Genomic DNA, 21092 nt, shown 5'->3' with positions numbered 1-21092 from the left:
AATTAGTAATTAGAAAAAAAGAAACTACCCATATAGGCTTTTCATAGGGAAAGCCCATTTCTGGACAGCTTCATCAGTGAATTCCATGCCAAATGATTAAGCAAGAAGTAGCACCAATCTACCAACTCCTTCTCCTGGAAAAAAGAGGAAGAGAACACTTCCTAACTCATTCTGAGGTCAGTAGTACCATGAGACAAAAACTCTGACAAGATACAAACACTATAGAGTATATATTTTTTATAAATATGGATGCAAAAGTCCACAACAGAATACAATTGACTCTTGAATAATGTAAGGACTAGGGGTGCTGATTCACTGTGCAGTTGAAAATTCACATATAACATTTGACACCCCCAAAACCTAACCACTAGTAGCCTATTGCTAATCAGAAGCTTACAAATAACAGTCAATTAACACATATTTTGTATGTTATATGTATTATATACCGTATTTCTTACAATGAAGTAAGTGAGATAAAGGAAAATGTCATTAAGAACTCATAAGGAAGAGAGAATACACTTACAGTATTCTACTGTATTTATCAATAGTGTAAGTTTACATAGTCTGTTTACTAGACAAGTTGTCTGTCTGAAATGGCAGGTAGTTACAGCTACAGACCTCGATCTACAGTACACATCAAACAGTTGAACTTTTTATTTGAATGCCATGACTTTTCTCTCCTTCTTGGAAGCACTTCCAGTATCCACTAGTGACACTTTGTATGGGTCCCATGGTGTTAAGGTTTATACTATTGCACTAAACATGATGAAAAATACTGGACAACCAGGAAAGATCACTTTTTACTTTGATGTGCAATTTCCTAGAAAAAATGAACTGCTCACACAGAGACGATTAGAGTCGCAGGGTGTTTTAAGCAGATACAACACTCGAGCTTACCACGATATCAAGAGGAAGTGGCTAAGAAATGATTACAGTGGTACAGTATGTTCATTGTATGCAGTAATGATTTAATACTGCATATTTACATTTGTTTACATCTCTCTTGACTGCGAATGGCATTATGTCTTATCTGTAAGCATTTGTGTGCAAAAGTCTTAATAAATGTTAACATTTTATAATAGATTTGTGTATATTTTATAGTAGTAAATCATAAAATAGGCTAATATCTACATATATTTTATGCATTCATGACATATCTAAATTTTTCTTTTTTTTTGAAATTTCTAGGCTACATGGTTCAAGAGCAGGTTTTTGTAAATTGTCACAAAATTCCAAAAATGTCCAATGTATTTCTTGAAACAAATCTGTGTATAAAAAATCTTAGAAAAATCTTATTCTAATTTCTAACATCTGAAAATTAATGCAATGCACAGTAGAATAACAAACAAAAATCACTTGACTTCTTTAATTGCAGAAAAAAGATTTGACAAAACCTAACACAATTTTATGACAAAAATATTGAACAAATTAGGAATAGAAGGAAACATCTTCAGCCTGATAAAGGGTATCTGTGAAAATCCTGCTGCTAACATTATACTTAACAATGAAAGATGGAATATTTTTCTTCTAAGTTTAAAATGACAAAGATGTTCATTCTAGCCACTTTTATTCAACATTTTATTATGTTTGTTTCTCCAGAGAATTAGGCAAGAAAAAGAAAGACATTTTTCTATATTGGAAATAATTAAAATTATCTCTATTTTCAGATGACCATGACCTTGGATATGGAGTCCACTCAAAAATAATCTGAACTAATAAACGAATTCTGCAAGGTTGAAGAATACAAGGTCAATAAAAATAATTAATTATATTTCTATGTGATACAATAAACAATCTTAAAATTAAGAAAAAAATTTCATTTACAGTAGAATAACAAAAAAAAATTTAAAAATAAGCTTAATCGTGAGATACAAATTGGTACCCTGAAAACTACAAAACATTCCTGAACAATATTAAAGGTCTAAATAAATGGAAAATTGTCTTGTGTTTATGGATCAGAAGACTTAACAATTTGAAGATGGTAATACTTCCCAAATTGACACACAGATTTAATGCAATACCTGTCAGAAAACTAGCTGACTTTTGTGGAAATTGAAAACTGATTGTAAAATAAATGGAATTGCAGGAGATATGGAATCACCAAGGAATACTGACACAGAAGAACCAAGTAGGAGAGTGTGCAATTCCCAGTCTCATATCTCATTACAAAACCAAACCAAACAAGGCATTGGCACAAGAATAGACATACAGATCAATGGAACAGAACTGAGACCCAAGAAATAAAGCCAAGTGGTCAGCTGACTTTTTGAAAGCTTGCCAAGACCATCGAATGGGGAAAATTTTTTTCATATACGTTGCAAGGATAATTGGATATAAACATCCAAAAGAATGAACTTGGATGCTTATCTTGCACCATATGCAAAAATAACTGAAAATGAATTCAAGGCTAAAACTATTAACTCAGAAAAAAAGATGAGCTGCATTTTCATGATCCTAGGTTTGGCGAAATACTCTTAAGTATAACTCCAAAAAAACCCCACCAAAAAACCTAGATAAATTTAATTTCATCAAAATTAAACATTTTGGGCGTCAAAGGGCATCATTAATAAAATGAATAGACTTACTACAGATTGTGAGAAAATGCTTGCATATCATACGTCTGGTAAGCAAATTGTTTCTAGAGTAATATATAAAAAAACTCTTACAACTCAATAAGAAGAAGACAAATAACACAAACTAAAAAGTGGCAAAGGATCTGAATAGATCTTTCTCCCAGCAAGATCTACAAATAGCTGATAATCACATGAAGAGGTGCCTGACATCATTAGTCATCAGGAAAATGCAAATCAAAAAACCACAGCTAGGTACTACATCACACCCACTATGATGGCCAGAACCCAAATGACAGATAGTAGGTATCAGAAAAGATATGGAGAAAGTGGAACCCTTATACACTGTTGGCAGAATTTGAAATGATACATCCACCTTGTAAAACAGTTTGGACATTCCTCAAAGGATTAAACATAGAGTTACCATATGATCCAAAAACCCTACTCTTTGATACATACACAAGAAGAATGGAAACGTATATTCACACAAAAGCTAAAACATGAATGTTTATAGCAGCATTATTTATATAGCCAAAAGATAGAAATGACCTAATTCCTGCCTGCGGTTGATGCTGATGAACAAAATGTCCTAAATGTCCCCAACTGCAGTGATGGTTGCATAGTTCATGAATATACCAAAATCAATTGACTTGTTAACTTTCTAGTATGTGAGTAATATTTTAATGAACTGTTAAGAAAATTTAAAAACATAATGAGGAGAGACCTTCATGTTAAGAAGATGAGAGGCTGCCAGGCGCGGTGGCTCACACCTGTAATCCCAGCACTTTGGGAGGCTGAGAGGAGCAGATTGCCTGAGCTCAGGAGTTTGAGAACAGCCTGTGCAACATGGTAAAACCCTGTCTGTATTAAAATACAAAAAATGAGCCAGGCATGGTGACCAGTACCTGTAATCCCAGCTACTCAGGAGGCTGAGGCACGAGAATTGCTTGAACCTGGGAGGCAGAGGTTGCAGTGAGCGGAGATCATGCCACTGCACCCCAGCCTGGGCAACAAAACAAAACTCTGTCTCAGAAAAAAAAGAAAAAGAAAAACAAACAAACAAACAAACAAAAGAAGAAGAACAAGAATGGGAGAGCCTTGATGTGGTTGGAGCAACTGAGGTGCAGAGTAGGGAGTGTGAGTGTGGGGAGGTGAACAGGTGGCAGCAGGTCCCCAGAGGCCTTGTGTCTGTGGTAAGGAGTTTAGAGTTTATTCTGAGAAGGGAGGGGTAAAATGCAAACATTTTTAAAAAGGGAGTGACTTAATCAGCTTGATGTGTTATGACAGACTCAACATGGAGAAGGATGGTTTGATAAGTGGCCAGGTTGGAGGCAGGAACACTGAAGAAGTAATCCAGGAGAAAAGTGATGAGGGCTAAATATCAGCAAGAAGACGAAGAATGGTGTGGTTATAGGAGATTTAAGGTATGAAATGATCAGGCCCTGTTGATGAGGTCACGAATAAGGAAGACTTGATAACCTGGGGCTCTGAGGACTCCTGAAGGTGACAAGCTGAGTGGCGATTCCCTTCCCCTAGGGTGTGGCAGGGGAGCTGGAGGTCATCTGCAACCCCCACTTGGCTCTTTGGCTGGATCTAGAAACCAAATTGACACCAGACATATTAAGGAGACAAAAGTATACCTAGATTTCATTAGTTTTACATGTACATTATGCTCTTCATAAGAGAGTAAGGTCTGAAGAAGTGACCAAAGCAAGATGTTCTTATACATTTTAGACAAAGAACAATACATTTGAGAAGAAATGACAGAACAAAGAGAATCTGGCTGGGGCAGTGAATTTCTAGGGGAGTTGACTAGGAGATATATGGAAGTGGGGTGTAAAACTAGCTGAAGATAAGAGTTATTTGGATAAGTATAATTATTCGGATCCATTGCAGCCACCCAGTTCTCAATCTCTGGTGATAAGGGCTGTTTCCTTGCCCTAATATGGTGAGGGCACCTCTCCCAGAGGAATCTTTATGGCTTGCTGCATGTAGGAAGAACAGTGAGCTCACCCTATCTGAAACTACAATTTCTCTAATTTTTTCAGCTTGAAATAATCAATATGCCAATTATGCACATTTTGGGATGGTAAGTTCTTCACTTCTTCAGTGTACTTGTTTGCTCCCTTAGGGTCCAGGTGCATTCTCTTCCATGCCTTAATTGCTGACACTACTTGGGAGAATGTATTCTTCAGTTTGTAGCTCATCTGTGAAGGGAATTGAAGAAGGGGTTGCAGTAACATTTAGGTAAGAAAGTGGATGGGAATTGGTGACAGGCATTATATTGAGTAACTGCTTACAAGTCAGTAAGAAACAACACTGCATATTGGCAGCCTTAAGTTACTTTCTGTGGCAAAGAAAAGAATCAGTGATTCTAGTTATACAGCTTTATTGGAAAATCTGTTTTTAGAAAACTGTAATCAGAAAAGTACATTCCTTTAAGTTAGTTTTTCAAACCTTTTTTAAGGCAGCTCATAATACTTTAAAAATTAACATACGTATTTATATTGAATAGCAGCTTATACATTGATTTTGCATACATATTTCAATTAGTAATTCAAAGAAAACCTTTGGTTTGAGCATACTCAAATAATAATAATATTATTATTACTACCATGTTCCAGAATAGGAAATTGAGATTCAGAGATATGAAGAGACTTCAGCTACTGAGTGGTGAAGTCAGATTTGAAGTTCATGTCTTCTAGCCAGAAACTCCATGTGGTCACACTATTTAGGTGATATTTTCCTGTCCCTACCCATCCTATGTATTTTTATTAGCCAAATGTTTATTCTTTTAAAATAAATAACAATATCACAAATACAGGGTTGTGTTTGTCTTTAAAGTAATCTAAGAGTCGCTTAAATCTATAGCCTCAGAAACTTCTTTATTGTTGCCCTATGAAAGGCAATTTAACATCCTTTAGCTCACCATCATGTAGCTATGTTTTGTTTTCTTAGGAATGCTGTAATTAGGTCTATTGTTGGTATTACTTACTTTTCTCTGTCCACTTTCACTATGTAGGCAGAAAACTGAGCTCTTATAATGAGAAATAATTTCCCATGGAGATTAAGCTCCACAGTAGTTTTATAGATATTGAGTCAAGAATAGCATGTTTTACAGATTGAGGAATCAGGCAAGTGGGTAAAAGAGAGCTGTCTCTTTAACCAATAATCAGGATTTTGAAGATAAATAATGCTTTAAAGTTTGTACTGAAAACTCCTTATGAAGTTTTGTCTCAAGGGTGGGAGGGAGAGCTCTAGTATTGCATTGTGAAAGTCAAGAATTACAATTTATACCAAAATACAGATCATGATGGACTGATATAATGCAAAAGCAAGGGCAGCCAGTTTTCCAGCTGACAGATAGAGTTTCAAGTGGAGGCAAATTAGGCCTATAACATATTCCATCCTGAAATAGCCAGATTAGCCTTTCTTGGCCAATGATAAGTCTATGAAAACCCAGGCAATTATTTCCAGCCTGAAAAATGAGATAACTTTGAAATGTATGAGCCTCACTGGCTGCACATCTCATCCGTGCCCACGTCCTGTGCATTATTTTCCATCCGTGCCCATGTCCTATGCATTATTTTCCTAAGGTTTTCTGGAAATTCTTTTTTCCAGTCTGTACCTTTCTGTTTTACTCTAGCTAGTGTCCAACTCTCTCCACTCTGATGTAATCTTCACATTACATTATTTACTTTTCCTGACCCTTAGAAAAGTCTCTCTTTCACCCACACTCCTTTCAATAACAAAATGTGGAATGCAAGACAGATACTTTATCTGTCCAAGTGACTTTGAGAAACACATTTAGCTCTCAAAGTTTCCGTTTCCTTATCTTTAAATTGAGGGAAAGACAGAGAAATCAGAAAATGCTGCAAAGTTAAAGGAGGCAAATTTACACAATAATTTTCTAGATAGTTGACATTTTGATTCATCATTTTCAAAACTGTTGAAATTAAAAATACAGTTTTTAGTGCATTCTTTTAAAAAAGAAATAATTGGCAACACCTGACCAATATCAAATACGGAGATGGTCTGTTTTGGCTTATTTCCTCTGTAACATTTAAGAGTGGCTTCTCCTGAGTTCACTGGCATCCCAAAACACGAGACACATTGATGGAGCTTCAATGTGAAATAATCATGTGGAAAAATCTTTCCACCTTTCTTCCTTCTTGCTCCTTAAGACATTTCCATCTTGTGACCTGGAGTACTGCCAGTATAGTAATTGCATCTCAAATAGACTGTTAGTATGCAAGCATTGCAAATGTTTACCTGTGGTACAATAAGGAAGCTGAGGATATTAAAGCGATAATGTATGAGGAGCTGGTGACATTAGATGACTTGATGTATCTGTTAGAAAGAGGAAGGCACAGGCAAGAACATTCTTTATATCTACATTTCCTGCCAGGCTGTGAAACACTTCACTTAATGAGCATCTTTCCCTGCAGAGTAAAGTGACATCAATTAGAAAATAAGCTTATAATTGAACCTTTACCTTTGAAATAATGTATTTGCACAACTCCCCAAGGCAGTGTGTGCATAAACCCAAGGCTTGTTTTCCATCTAAACAACTTTTGATTTTACTCATTTACTAAAGAAAGGCAAGAAGCACCATCAAGGGTTAGGTATACAGGCTGAGTTTTGTTAGCTCATGAAGGTTGTATCTGATGGTCTTTCAAAGCTGTGTTTAGCAACTGCAAGAAGATCCTCTGGTTTTACATGCACAGAATAATTTATCTGAATCCTTCTATCCTCAGAGAGCAGCATCAATACTGTTGTCTATTTGGCATCAAATGGGATTTATGCAAATCCCTCATCTGTGCAGAAGTCTAACGATTTTTAGTGTCAGTGTTTCTAATTCTTTGTGGTGTTCCTTATATTGGTTTCTGGAAAAATTACTGCCTAACCAACCATGCTTTTCTTCCAGATTGATTTTCTTCGCTAAGTAACCATGAAGTGTATCATATTGCAATATAGCCTATTCTTAAGTGCATTGTTAGAGTGCCACTCTCCTGAATCACCCTGAATGCCTTGTTTTCAAATTTTCTAGGTTGTGACTATTGTTAAAAAAAAAAAAAAAAAAAAAAAATCATTCCTGTAGGACAGCGATCTCCTAACCTTGACAGCTTCTTAAGAACAGGCAGCAATGCAGCTGTTAGGGATTAGGAAGGTCATGGCCAGACTCACCCTCCATGTTGAATCTAAACAGTATTGTTGGGTAGGAATATCTTTCATCATCTCAAAGACGTTGTAACAAATGCAGATACGTTTAAAAAGGCTGTGAGGGACTTGAAGCTTTTTAATCTGCAAATTTGTAGAATGCTTTTTTTTTTGGCGTTTTTCTGGGATGTATTTTATATTCCACAATGAAAAGTAAAAGGTTTGGAGTACAAAAGAATTGATATAACCTAGAGCCAATTATGTGCATAAATCCCAACCATCATTCCTCTCTTCTTCTTCCCTTTTATATTTCATTTTCTTCCTGCTTGTTTTACTTTTCCTTCTTCTTTTCCTCACCCTTTCTTTCTTATCCTTCCCTCACATTTTTCTTCCCCTCTCTCATTTACTACCTCTTTGACATGCTGTGCACCCCACAGTGGAGACATCATAGTATGAGGTAAAAAAACAAAATTAAATATGTTATGATGCCTAACCATGTTTTTCAGGGTCCCCTAAAGCATTTCTCATACTTTTAAAAAAAGTTTTTAGATTTTAATTTTTGTGAGTACATAGTAGGTGTATATATTTATGGGATACATGAGACACTTTGATACAGGCATTAAATGTGAAATAATCCCATTATGGACAATGGGCTATCTATCACCTCAACATTTATTCTTTGTGTTTCAAACAATCCATTTACACTCTTTTAATTATTTTAAAATGTACAGTTAAGTTATTATTGACTGCAATCACCCTGTTGTGCTATCAAGTAGTAGGTCTTACTCTTTCTAATTTTTGTACCCATTGAGCACTCACTTCCCCCCCAACCCCCCACTACCCTTCAAAGCCTCTGGTAACCATCCTTCTACTCTATGCCCATGAGTTCAATTGTTTTGATTTTCAGATCCCACAAATAAGTGAGAACATGCGATATTTGCCTTCTTTTTGTGCCTGGCTTATTTTACTTAACATAATGATCTCCAGTTCCATCCATATTGTTGCCAATAATAGAATCTCATTTTTTATGGCTGAATAGTAATCCTTTGTATATATGTGCCACATTTTCTTTATCCATTCATCTATTGATAGACAGTTAGGTTGCTTCCAAATCTTAGCTCTTGTAAACACTGCTGCCACAAACATGAGAGTGCAGATATCTCTTTGAAATACTGATTTCCTTTCTTTGGGTATATACCCAGCAGTGGGTTGGCTGGATCATAAGGTAGCTCAATCTTTACTTTTTTTGAGGAACCTCCAAACTATTCTCCATAGTGCTGGTACTAATTTACATTTCCATCATCATCGTAGAAGGGTTCTCCTTTCTCTACATCCTCACCAGCATTTGTTATTGTCTGTCTTTTGGGTATGAGTCATTTTAACTGGGGTAAGATGATTTCTCATTGTAGTTTTATTTGCAATTTTTTGATGGTCAATGATGTTGAGCACCTTTTCATATGCCTACTTGCTATTCGTATGTCTTCTTTTGAGAAATGTCTATTCAGATATTTTGCCCATTGTTTGATCAGATTATTTGATATTTTCCTATGGAGTTGTTTGAGCTCCTCATATATTTTGGGTATTAGTCACTTGTCATATGGGTAGTTTGAAAATATTTTCTTCTGTTCTGGGGTTCTCTTCACTTTGTTGTTTCCTTTGCTGTGCAAAAACTTTTTTAACTTGATCTTATCCCGTTTGTCCATTTTTGCTTTGGTTGCCTTTGCTTGTGGGATATCACTCAGGAAAATTTTGCCCAGACCAATGTCCTGGAAATTTTCCTCAATGTTTTCTCATTTTCTTAAGGTGTTTAGTTTGATTTGGTTTTGTTTTTATTGTACAAGTTTTCTGCAGTAAAAATAAATACTAATGCTTCTGGATATTCATAATTTTCATTAGAATGCACAAATCTCTGGGGAGGAGTCTGCACTAAAGATAGAAGGCATTCAGGATTGAATAAATGTATTTGATCTCAGAATCTTTTTAAACAACAATTAGAAACATTTCAAGGAGACAATTTTCCTAAAACATTTTGGGAAACTTTTGCTGTAGTTCAGTCTACTCGAGAAGAACACAGCAAGAATGCATTCCTCCTGGCCCACACTACACCATCCAGTAATCAAAACATGTGGCAGCACAAGGCAATATTTCCTGAATTTTCTAGAAGTTTGAAATCTGTTTCTCAAATTGAGCCAAAAGCCTGCTTTCTAAAATTTTCATTAATACCTTGCTTCAACTTTTTCTACTTCTGCCAGATATATAAAATCTCTCTTCTACGTGGAAATTACTGAGGCATGTAAAAGCTATTATGTCATCATTTCACTGAATTAACTATCTCCTTGGTAAAACATTACTGATTTCTTCATCTGTCCTACATATGACATAGTAGAAAACTTACTCCACCACATCCATTACAATTCCTTGTATAAAAACATCATTTTTATAGATATAAATATTTCCCACTTGTAAATATTTTCACTTAATCTGTCAATTCAACTGAAGAAATTTTGGGTGCTTTCTAGATAACAAGTGTTCTGTTTTAGTCATGGGTACCACCATTAAGACGTTCACATACACAAGCACAGGGTGACATATGAGATCACGTGCTGATGATCTGTTGTGTGTGTGAAGATGATCTCTTGGCATTTAGCATCCATTCTTATCTCTCTTAGTGTGTTCCTCCACTGAAGAACATGAAAAACAAAAACTCATGCTCCTATATTTCTTGGCAGCAAGAGTTCTAGATGAAAATTACATTTCAACAATTAGAATCATCCTTTGAGATTTGGAAGGTAAAGATGAAAAGGAAGCCATATTCTGCCTTCCTTTGCTGTTTGTAGCTACAGAACAGGGTTCTGGAACCACATTTTCTGCTTGTGTGTGGTTTTGCTTTGCCCCCTTTTCCCTGCAAGAGTATTCCAACATCCAGTTTCTCATGCCCAGGGGTCAAGAAGGAAGTAGCCATACTCAGATTTCCAATAGAAGCCACCAGCTTCGCTAGTGGTGGAGAGAAACATGTGTTTCCAATATGGCGAGGCTCTCTGATTCTGACTTTCGATCCTTGAATTTTGGTTATTGTGCTGCCTTCTTCAACTCATCTGCTTCAAAAGCAGCCTCCAGATGCTCCAACCTCATAACAGTGTCATAGATTGCAGTTCTGATGAGTTCGTTTCTGGGAGCCTTTCTTTCCCAGCATAAAGGCTGGTCACACTTCTCTTTGTAAGCACAAACGTCATTTAGTGCTTTAAATAAGTACAGTAAATTATGTTTCTGGCATGAAAACTTAATAAAGTATTTACTACCAAATCAGTTAATAGCTAACATTTTAAATGATAAGATTCTGGGGTAGTCAAAATAGAAATGGGATAAAGGGACCGGGCATGGTGGCTCACACCTGTAATCCCAGCACTTTGGGAGGCTGAGGCAGGTGGATTGCCTGATCTCAGGAGTTCGAGGCCACCCTGGGCAACATGGTGAAACTGCATCTCTATTAAAATACAAAAAAAAAAAAAAAATTAGTCTGGTGTGGTGGTGCATACCTGTAGTCTGAGCTGAGGCATGAGAATCGCTTAAGCCCTGGGAGTGGAGGTTGCAGTGAGACAAGATCACACCACTGCACTCCAGCTTGGGCTAGAGAGTGAGGCTCCATCTCAAAAAAAAAAAAAAAAAAAACAAGAAAGAAAGAAAAAAGGATAAAGGAAGTGAAGATATATATATATATATATATATATACTGTTGAATAGCAAGAGTCTGATGGTCTGTCATACACAACGGAAAAAGTAACTCAAATTATTGCAGTTGTTCATCCAAAATGAGTCTCCTATTGAAGATAAGGATTTAGGAGATACATTGGCTACTAGAATAGAAATGGAAACTGAAATTGGCCTACACTTAACTCTGGAGTGTTTTTTCAAAAGGATATATATGTATATATATCCTCATTAATCAAGCATGGTTATACAGATGTAGGTTCTGTAAAAGCTCAACATTAGCTTCCTGGGCCCAAAGATGACCTGGCTAATACAACCGCTAGAGCCCAAATTGCCAAAAGATAACACCAATATGAGTCTCCAGCATGGAAGCTGAAAATATAATTTTTCTCTTCATCTGGATACTTTTGAGAGGACAGGGATAACTCTTAATAGTTATACCAGGAGAACAAATATAAACTGAAACTCTTCCATGAAAAGTTTCGGTTGCATGGCACTGAAACCAACATCAATTTTAAATTGAGTTAAATTGGGCCCAATATATTCTAGAGGGAAGAGCAGTTTCGTCCCCTGACGTGGAAACTTTTTCTGGATATGGATTTATACTCAGTGTCCACCAAGCTTCTAGCAAGCACCATCGTGGATGTCCTGAATGCTTGTTCATCACCACAGTGTTCCACACATCACCACTTCTGTCCTACAGACTTAATAGTAAAAGAGATGACGCCGTGGCCACCAAATACCATGCTCTTTTATGTATTCAGACCTTACAGAACAATAAAATGGAAGATTCAAGACCACTTATGTCACCAGGTGGGAGGTGGTGCCTTCTAAGATTAGGGTTCCACCCTGCAACTTTCTCTGAAACAGTGATTAATACATTCTGTAGTTTCTCTCATACTCAAGAGTATTAGAGTTCTGGATGAGAAGGGTAGAGGCGAAGTGGCATCTGCTGCTATTATATTTAATGATCACCACACAAAATTTTTCTTTCCATATCCATGAACTTGGTTTACACTGGTTTAGTGATTTTAGTATCTAAGAGCAGAATGTCTCCACTGGGGGAACTGTAATGCTTCCACAGAAATAAAAATTTACCATTTGGAATTCTGATGCCCTGAACCAACTAATAAAAAAGTGGGCTGGGCGTGGTGGCTCACGCCTGTAATCCCAGCACTTTGGGAGGCCAAGACGGGTGGATCACGAGGTCAGGAGATTAAGACCATCCTGGCTAACACAGTGAAACCCTGTCTCTACCAAAAATACACACACACAAAAGCTGGGTGTGGTGGCGGGCGCCTGTAGTCCCAACTACTCGGGAGGCTGAGGCAGGAGAATGGCGTGCATCTGGGAGGTGGAGCTTGCAGTGAGCCGAGATCGCGCCACTGCACTCCAGCCTGGGCGACAGAACAAGACTTCCATCTGAAAAAAAAAAAAAAAAAAAAAAAAGGGGGGGGGGACTCCTCTGTTGTCTGATGCTAGGTTTATGAAAAACAGGTTCATATGACTGCAACTATGCAATGTGCTTAGAGAGGGATATATAGAGATCCCAGCGAGTCCTCTAGGATTCAAACTAGTACTGCCATTTTTGGTAGTAAAAGTTAATGAAAAACAAGGGTAACCCCATCAGTGAAGGCTTAGGACCCCTTAAAAATGAGAGCTTAGTAGGCCAGGGACGGTGGCTCATGCCTGTACTCCCAGCACTTTAGGAGGCCTAGGCGGGCGGATCACCTGAGATTGGGAGTTCGAGACCAGCCTGACCAACATGGAGAAACCCCGTCTCTACTAAAAAATACGAAATTAGCCGGGCATGGTAGCACATGCCTGTAATCCCAGCTACTCAGGAGTTGCTAAGGCAGGAGAATCGCTTGAAAAAATGAGGGCTTAGTAGCCCACCAGGTAAAAAATGCTGACCTGCTAACTTTCTAGTTGAGGGTAAAGGATACGTGGAATGGAGAGTGGAGGAAGGAAGTGTTAAGTGTGGCCACATGAAGCAAAGATAGCACTAACAGTCCCTTGGTCTTCTTGTTCTGTATGTATTTATTACTGTCAAACAAGATGCTCCTCTTCTCTCTCTTTTGCTACTATTTTACATAGAGTATATTGATGGTTACTCTTTTTAAAATTATTTTTAAGTGACATGATGTTAATTTGCAAATTAGAATTAACAAAAAAGTAACAAACATCCCCTAAAAAAAACCACAAAGACTCCTAGTACTTTGGGGAGGAGGTCATGATTTCCTTACAAAAACAAAATTTGGATTGTGTTAGGTGGAGTGATAAAGTTGATGCTATTAGTAGGTTTATTTTTCACTGTGGTAAAATAGGCATAACTTTTTTTTTTTTTTTTTTTTTTGAGACCGAGTCTCGCTCTGTCGCCAGGCTGGGTGCAGTGGTGTGATCTCGGCTCACTGCAACCTCTGCCTCCTGGGTCCAAGCGATTATCCCGCCTCAGCCTCTCGAGCAGCTAGGACCACAGGTGCATGCCGCCACACCCAGCTAATTTTGTATTTTTAGTAGAGATGGGGTTTCACCATACTGACCAGGATGGTCTGGATATCTTGACCTCATGATCCGCCTGCCTCGGCCTCCTAAAGTGTTGGGATTACAGGCGTGAGCCACCATGACCTGCCAGGCATAACATTTTTTAACCATTTATAAATGTGCAATTTGGTGGCACTGAACACATTCACAATGTTGTATAATCATCATTGGTATCTGTACTCAAAACAACTTCATCATCCTCAACATAAACCATGTACCCACTAAACGATAACTTTGCATTCCTCCTCCCACCTGGCCTCTGGTTCCCTGTATTCTACTTTCTGTCTCTATGGCTTTGCCTATTATGGGTACTTCACATAAGTGAAATAATACAGCACTTTGCCCTTCTGTTTCTGCCTTACACCACTTAGCATAATATTTTAAGTTCTATACATGTTGTAGCAAATAAAATTGCTTTCCATTTTATGGCTGAATGTGAGTCCATTATATGTGTACACCACACTGTGTTCATCTGCTGATGGACACTTGGGTTGTCCCACTGATTTTCAGCTATTGTAAATAATGCTGCTACGAACATTGTAAATATTTTTGTGAGTTCTTGCTTTCAATTATTATGGATATATACATAGGAGTGGAAATGCTGGGTTCTATATTTGACTTTTTAAGGAATAATTAAACTATGCAACACAGATGCTGCGCTATTTTACATAGTGCAGAAATCCGTGAAACTTCCAATTTCTCCCCATCCCTAGCAATGCCTGCTATTTTCCATTTAGTTATTCTTATCATTATTATTATCCCAGTAGGTGTGAAGTGGCGTTTTATTGTGGTTTTGATTTGTAACTCCATATTGACTAGTGATGTTGAACCTGACCCCCTGTGCTTATTTGTCATTTGTGTATTCCATGTGTTAATGGATCATTTGCTTATCTTCTATGGAGAAATGTCTATTCAAATCCTTTGCCCATTTTTTAATTGGGCTATTTGTTCTATGGTGAAGTTTTTAAATTCTTTGTATTTTGGATATTAACCCATTCACAAATACTGATTTGCAAATATTTTCTCTCATTCCATGTATTGGCTTTTCACTTTCTTGATAGTGTCCTCCAATATACAAAGTACTTAATTTTGACAAAGTCCAATTTATCTATTTTTCTATTGTTGTTAACAGTGCTTTTGGTGTCATATCCATGATATCATTGCCAACTCCAAAATCATGATATTCCTCTGCATTTTCATCTAAGAGTTTCATATGAAAAGCTTTTATGTTTAGGACTTTGATTCACTTTGAGTTATTATTTGCATATGTTGCATGGTAATGGTCTAGTTTCATCCTTTTGCCTGTGAATATTCAATTTTCAAAGCACCATTTCTTGGAAAAAAAGTGTCATTTTGCTATTGACAGGTCTTGTAAAATCAGCTTTATTAAGGTAAAATTATATTTAAAAACCCTGCACATGTTTAGTGTATGTCATTTGATACATCTGGAGATAAAACAGAAAAACACCCATGATATCATCAACACAATCAAGGCAATAAATATATTTATCATCTCCAAAAATTTGCTTGTTTTTCTTTTATTTGTGGTAAGAATAATTAACATCCATACACCTAACAAATTTTTAAGTGCATAATACTGTACTGTTAACCACACGCACTATGTTGTACACAATTTATTTATCTTGCATACCAGAAAATGTATTCCCAGTGAGCAATAACTTTCTATTTCCCCCTCCTCCCAGTCCCTGGAATCCACCATTCTACTTCCTGCTTCTGTTAGTTTGATTATTTTAGATACCTCTTATTACCAGAATCACACAATAGTTGAACTTCCGTGACTAGCTTAGTTCACTTAGCTAATCCCCCAGATTCATCCATGTTGTCACCAATTTCATTGTATGTAAATCTTACATTTTCTTTACCTACTCATCCATTGATGGCCACTTAGATGAATTCCATATCTTGGATATCATGAATAATGCTGCAATAAACATGAGATCGCAGATATCACTTTGACATCCTGATGTCAGTTTTTTTGATATATGCACATAAATGGGATTTCTGGATGATATGATATTCTGTTTTTATTTATTTTTATATTGTTTTTAATAGCAGCTGCACAATTTTACATCTCCTTCAACAGTACGCGAGGGCTCTGATTTCTTCACAATCTCATGTGCACTTGCTATTTTTTTTGTCTGTTTGTCTTATAGCCAGCTTAATGAGTGTGAGATAACATCTTATTGTGGTTTTGCTTTGCATTTCCATGATAATTAGTGATGTTGAGCATCTTTTTATATACCTAATGGCCATTTGTATGTCTTATTTGAAGAAATGTCTACTAAAGGCAATTGTCCATTTTTAAATAGGGCTATTTGTTTTGTTGCTGTTTTTTTGATGGCTATTGAGTCACAAGAGTTTCTTACATATTTGGATATTAACCCCTGATCAGATAAATGGTTTGAAAATATTTTTTCTTATGTCATAGGTTGTCTTTTTACTTTGCTGAGTGTTTGCTTGGTTGTGCAGTAGCTTTTTAATTTGATGTTGTCTCACTTGTCTAGTTTTGCTTTTGCTAATAACACCAAAAACCAAATGAATCTAATGGCCATATTCGAAAGATTTTACCAAAGGGCAGCAGAATACATATTCTCTTAAGTTCTCATGGAATGTTCTCCAGGAGAGATCACATGGTAGACCACAAAACAAGTTTTGACATATTTTAGAATATTGGAATCATATCAAGTATCTTCTCTGGTCATAACAATATGAAACTAGAAATCGTAAGAGGAGGAAAATTTGAATATCCACAAATACATGAAAATTTAAAAATACGTTCCTGAATAATCAATGGGTCAAACAAGAAATCAAAAGGGAAATAAAAAAGTTATTGTAATGTAAACAAAGATGAAAACAAAACATACCAAAAGTTATGGGATGCAGCAAAAGTAATTATAAGAGGAAAGTTTACAGCAATAAATGTCTACATTAAAAAAGAAAATCTCAAAGAATTAGTTTAACATTATTCCTAAAGAAAGTAAATAGGGAAGAACAATTAAAACCCCAAATTAGCTTAAGGGAGAAAATGATAAAAATTAAAACAGTAATAAATCAAACAGAGGTGACAAAGACTATAGGGAGAAAAAAACAATAAAATTAATAGTTGACTTTTCTGAAAAAATAAAATTGAGAACTTCACAACTAGTCTAAGAAAAAAGAAAGAAGATTCAACTAAACCAAATCAAATAAATTATAACAGATACCCCAAAATAAAAATAGTCATAAAGGAAAATTATAAGTAATTATATGCCCACAAATTGGCAGAAAATATGGATAATTCCTATAAAAACATAACCTGCCAGGATTGAGTCAGGAGAAATATAAAGCCTGATGAGATCAATAACAGACACAGGAATTAAAGAAGTTATCAGAAACCTTCCAACAACAACAAAAAAGCCCAGGACCAGATGGCTCCATGCCTAAATTCTACCAAACATTCAAATAAAAATTAATACTAATATTTTAAAGTGCTTTCAAAAAGTACGGCTAGAAGAAATCCTTTCAAATACATCATATGAAACCAGAATCACCTTGATCTCTAAGCCAGAGAAGACCTCACAAGAAAAGACAACTACAGGCCAATTTCTCTGATGACCACTGATGCAAAAGCTCTTAATAAAATATTAGCAAACCAAATCCAATAACACATCAAAAAGATTATAAATCAAGATTAAGTGGAATTTATCTCTGACATGAAAGACTGGTTTAACATACACAAATAAATCAATGTGATACATCACATTACTTAAATGACAGATAAAAACCACAAGATTGTCTTAATTGGTGTGGAAAAAGCACTTGATAAAGTCCAGCATTCTTTCTTGATAAAAACACATAACAGTTTAGATATAGAAGGAAATTTCTTCAATATAATCAAGGACTATTTTAGTGGGAGAAAAGACATAAATTATTTAACCTGTGTGTATGGGAGGCTTCAGAATGAAGGCCCACGCCCTCAACAAGGTACAGAAGCTTATGTACCATCTCAGAGATGCAGAAAGAATGCAGGTTTAAAGCATGGGCAAAAACAGATTATGTGGCTAAATCAGGTTTCGTGCAAGACAGATTATGACAGGGAGAAAGGAAGAGGCCTGGCTAGCAAAGGTGGCTTTGTTATGTAGATGAAGTCTCATAAGCAGCAGTCCTCAGAGAAAATTGATGGTAAGTGTTTCTTTTCGGGCTTTTAAAGGTGTCAAACTCTCAGTCTCTCTTAGATCCAGGAAAAGCCTAGAAAGGAAAGACCTGGGTGCATTAGTGGTGATTCTCTACAGATGCACATTTCCCCCACTGAAGACAAATTTGCAAGGCCACTTCTGTCTGCTGGCTCCATTGTAGCCATTTTAAAATATGTCAAAGAAATATATGTTGAGGTAAAATATTTTGATTTCCTTCAGTCCCTAATTTGAAACTTAAAAAAAATTTCATATATTAAAAGCCCACCTGATAGCTTTGGAAAGATTTGGATTAGAGGTTGTTAGATAGAGGTAGACAAAGGAGTGAAAAGACAAATTGAAATAAACAGAAAAGAACAAATTTAAATACGTTGTTCTATATCTTCTTCTAGTCAGTCCTGAGAATAGACCAGTTCAGTTAAACCACTGTCTCCCATTCCAGGAGGTGTCATTGCATGGGCTAGGCCCCTATATATGATGCAGGTGAACAGATCTTTAGTAAGAGGTTATTTCTAGAGAAACAAGAAAAACAAAGGTTAATGTGCAGAGCACTCAGTCTATAGACTGTTTTTTCTGGTCTCTGAAGCATCTTCAGTTTGCAGTGGCAATATGACAGTTTTCTAGATTATAGTTCAAATCAGGCATTCAAATGAACTTTCTGGGGAGTCAGTACATCAACAGGCAGGCATGAAGGTTGTATATTTCTGTATATATGTTTCTGTTATTTCTCCTGAAGTTTTTGTCTACCTGCAGTTTGCAGGGCTTTAAGAAAACCAGTTTTAATTTCTAGTGATTCCAAACCAGAAAAATGGAAGAAACATTTGAAATCATTAGTTTGGAGACCTGTAGACAGAAAAGAATTCAGGATCCAATCTGAATTGTAGACAAATAATAAAAACTCAAAAATAATGAACAATGCTAGAATCTAATAGCAGGTATACTATAGTTTCTTTTGAAACATAATTTTTCTCTCTCCAGTCCCCCATTTTTACCAACAACAAATCATAGTAGGACTAATTGATTTGGAAAATCAATTTTAGTCTTATTATATTTGGCCTGATTATTTGCATAAAGTGCAGAAAGAATAATTATTGGCCACATAGACTCTTTTATGTTGCTTTTGCAAGAACATTTTCATGAGGAATTGCTTTTAGTTCATGTGATGTTAGTAATCTTTAATAAATAAAACTAGTTTCAAAATTATCTTCAGTAACTTAAAATCTAAATGTTATATTAAATTAAGTAATCCTAAGTTTATCACTGGAACTAGGGTTACTAAGAGTTAGAATAGTCATTATTTATGTAATTAAAACTATTAGATATGAAAGAAGCAATTCTATATGCAAAGGCTATTTTTAAAAGTAAGATTTATCTTTGGTAAAAAGTTTAGAAGAAGACATAGAAATGTAGTTTTTATTGAAAGAGAAAATAAGTTTGCCTAGTTTAGAGGTTTTTTAGGATTGTTTGAAATTGAAGGACTACAAAGAAGGATGGATATAAACTAAATCGATATAAAAAGTTGGGGAAAAGAATGGGACAATTATAAAAGTTTATGGAAGATTTATAGAAATCTCACCAGATGGATTTGTTTATAAAATTTCATTAAAATTAGCTTTAGTGTTAATATACTATGCAAAGGTAAAATTTGATTTTCTCTTTCAAACAAGATTTTTGTGTAGTATTAAGAGGTAGTAAAGAATTTTTGTTTACCTTTTGAGTAAACTGCAAAAAAAAAAAAAAAAAAGAAAGAAAGAAAAGAGGAATGAGACAGACAGATCCAGTTTGGCCTATGCTATCTTTATTGGGTCTTATCATTGGGAAACTGTCTCCTTGATATCAAAGGGTAAAGGTTCTGTGCTTTATAAAATCTTTGGATTTCCACTTTGGCTAAACAAGTGACTTATTTTACAATGACTTGTGATTCTGTAATACTTCATAATATCAAGTGTTTTAAACCTTTGATATTTCACAAACTTTCCAAATTCTAAGTTTAGTCTTTTGGCCTCAAACTAAGTTTTATATATTAGGGCCCCTGAAGTCCAAGGCAGACATATTTGACTTATTTGATATGTGAAAATCATACAGGAAGCATTGTCAAACATGAAATTGTTTTTAACATTCTTTGGGTTATATTTATATAAATGTGTTAATAATATGTGTTCCAAAATTGTATCAGATTCCTATAATTCTGATATGTCTTAGCATATGCTATCAGCAATAATAATTATTATGTTCAATTGTTGTGTGCCACAGAAATAGCCAAATTTCCTTGTTAATTTTGTCTTTGGCCTTTTTAAATTTTGTCTTGGACTTTTTCAACCACAGACAGTTATTGTTTTCTTTCTTTCTTCTCAAAAAGCAGTTTGTGGTTAGCTACAGTCCAACTCTTGCTTCTTTGGTGGAGTTCATGGATAGGACCCTGACAGATTCTCCTGAATGCAGGATTCTGATAACTTTAGAGTTTGTGCCATTTGACTACACAAGAAACTTCCAGGACTCTCATTGGAGAGTTGATGTGTTCATGAGGATTGCGGGTCCAGTATTGGACAGAGCAGTAGTTAATTGCATGGGGTCGAACTAATAGAAAACTAAACTAATTGTTTTGACTTTTTTGCATAATACATTACTGCTGGCATGTGAGGTGGCTTTACAAATTCTGCCATATGCACTGCTGCTTTTAAATGTCCTAATGTTTGGCCTGGGTGCCAAAAAAGATAAAGAAATAAAACAGGTGCCGTTCATGTAACTCCCATGGAAACTTCCAGAAGCTGGAGATGAAGCAATGACAGCCAGGTTCTCTGTCCTAACCTCAGCAAGCAACAGCAGCCATCAGCAGTCAGAACACAAAACTCCAACATTTAGAGGACAAGGTCCTGAATTCTCACCCTGGCTCTAGCAAGCTGCACCAGAAAGATGGG

General features: G+C 35.9%; 1 long non-coding RNA gene across 4 annotated transcripts in view; it reads left to right on the top strand.

The window, feature by feature from the left end:
- LOC129524112 (uncharacterized) overlaps positions 1–21092 on the top strand; it is a 182765-nt gene that overhangs the window by 103192 nt on the left and 58481 nt on the right. For 2 of the 4 annotated variants that reach the window (XR_008667768.2, XR_008667767.2), the window contains exon 4: positions 1668–5466. This is a non-coding gene — a long non-coding RNA (uncharacterized lncRNA). Of the gene's footprint in view, positions 1–1667; positions 5467–21092 lie in introns of those variants that run through there. The other 2 variants (XR_008667766.2, XR_008667765.2) reach the window with 2 other exon arrangements.

Source organism: Gorilla gorilla, chromosome 7 (assembly GCF_029281585.2).
Source record: "Gorilla gorilla gorilla isolate KB3781 chromosome 7, NHGRI_mGorGor1-v2.1_pri, whole genome shotgun sequence".
NCBI lineage: Eukaryota > Metazoa > Chordata > Mammalia > Primates > Hominidae > Gorilla > Gorilla gorilla.
The sequence above is the reverse complement of the archived record's forward strand: the minus strand, read 5'-3'. Positions and strand labels throughout refer to the sequence as shown.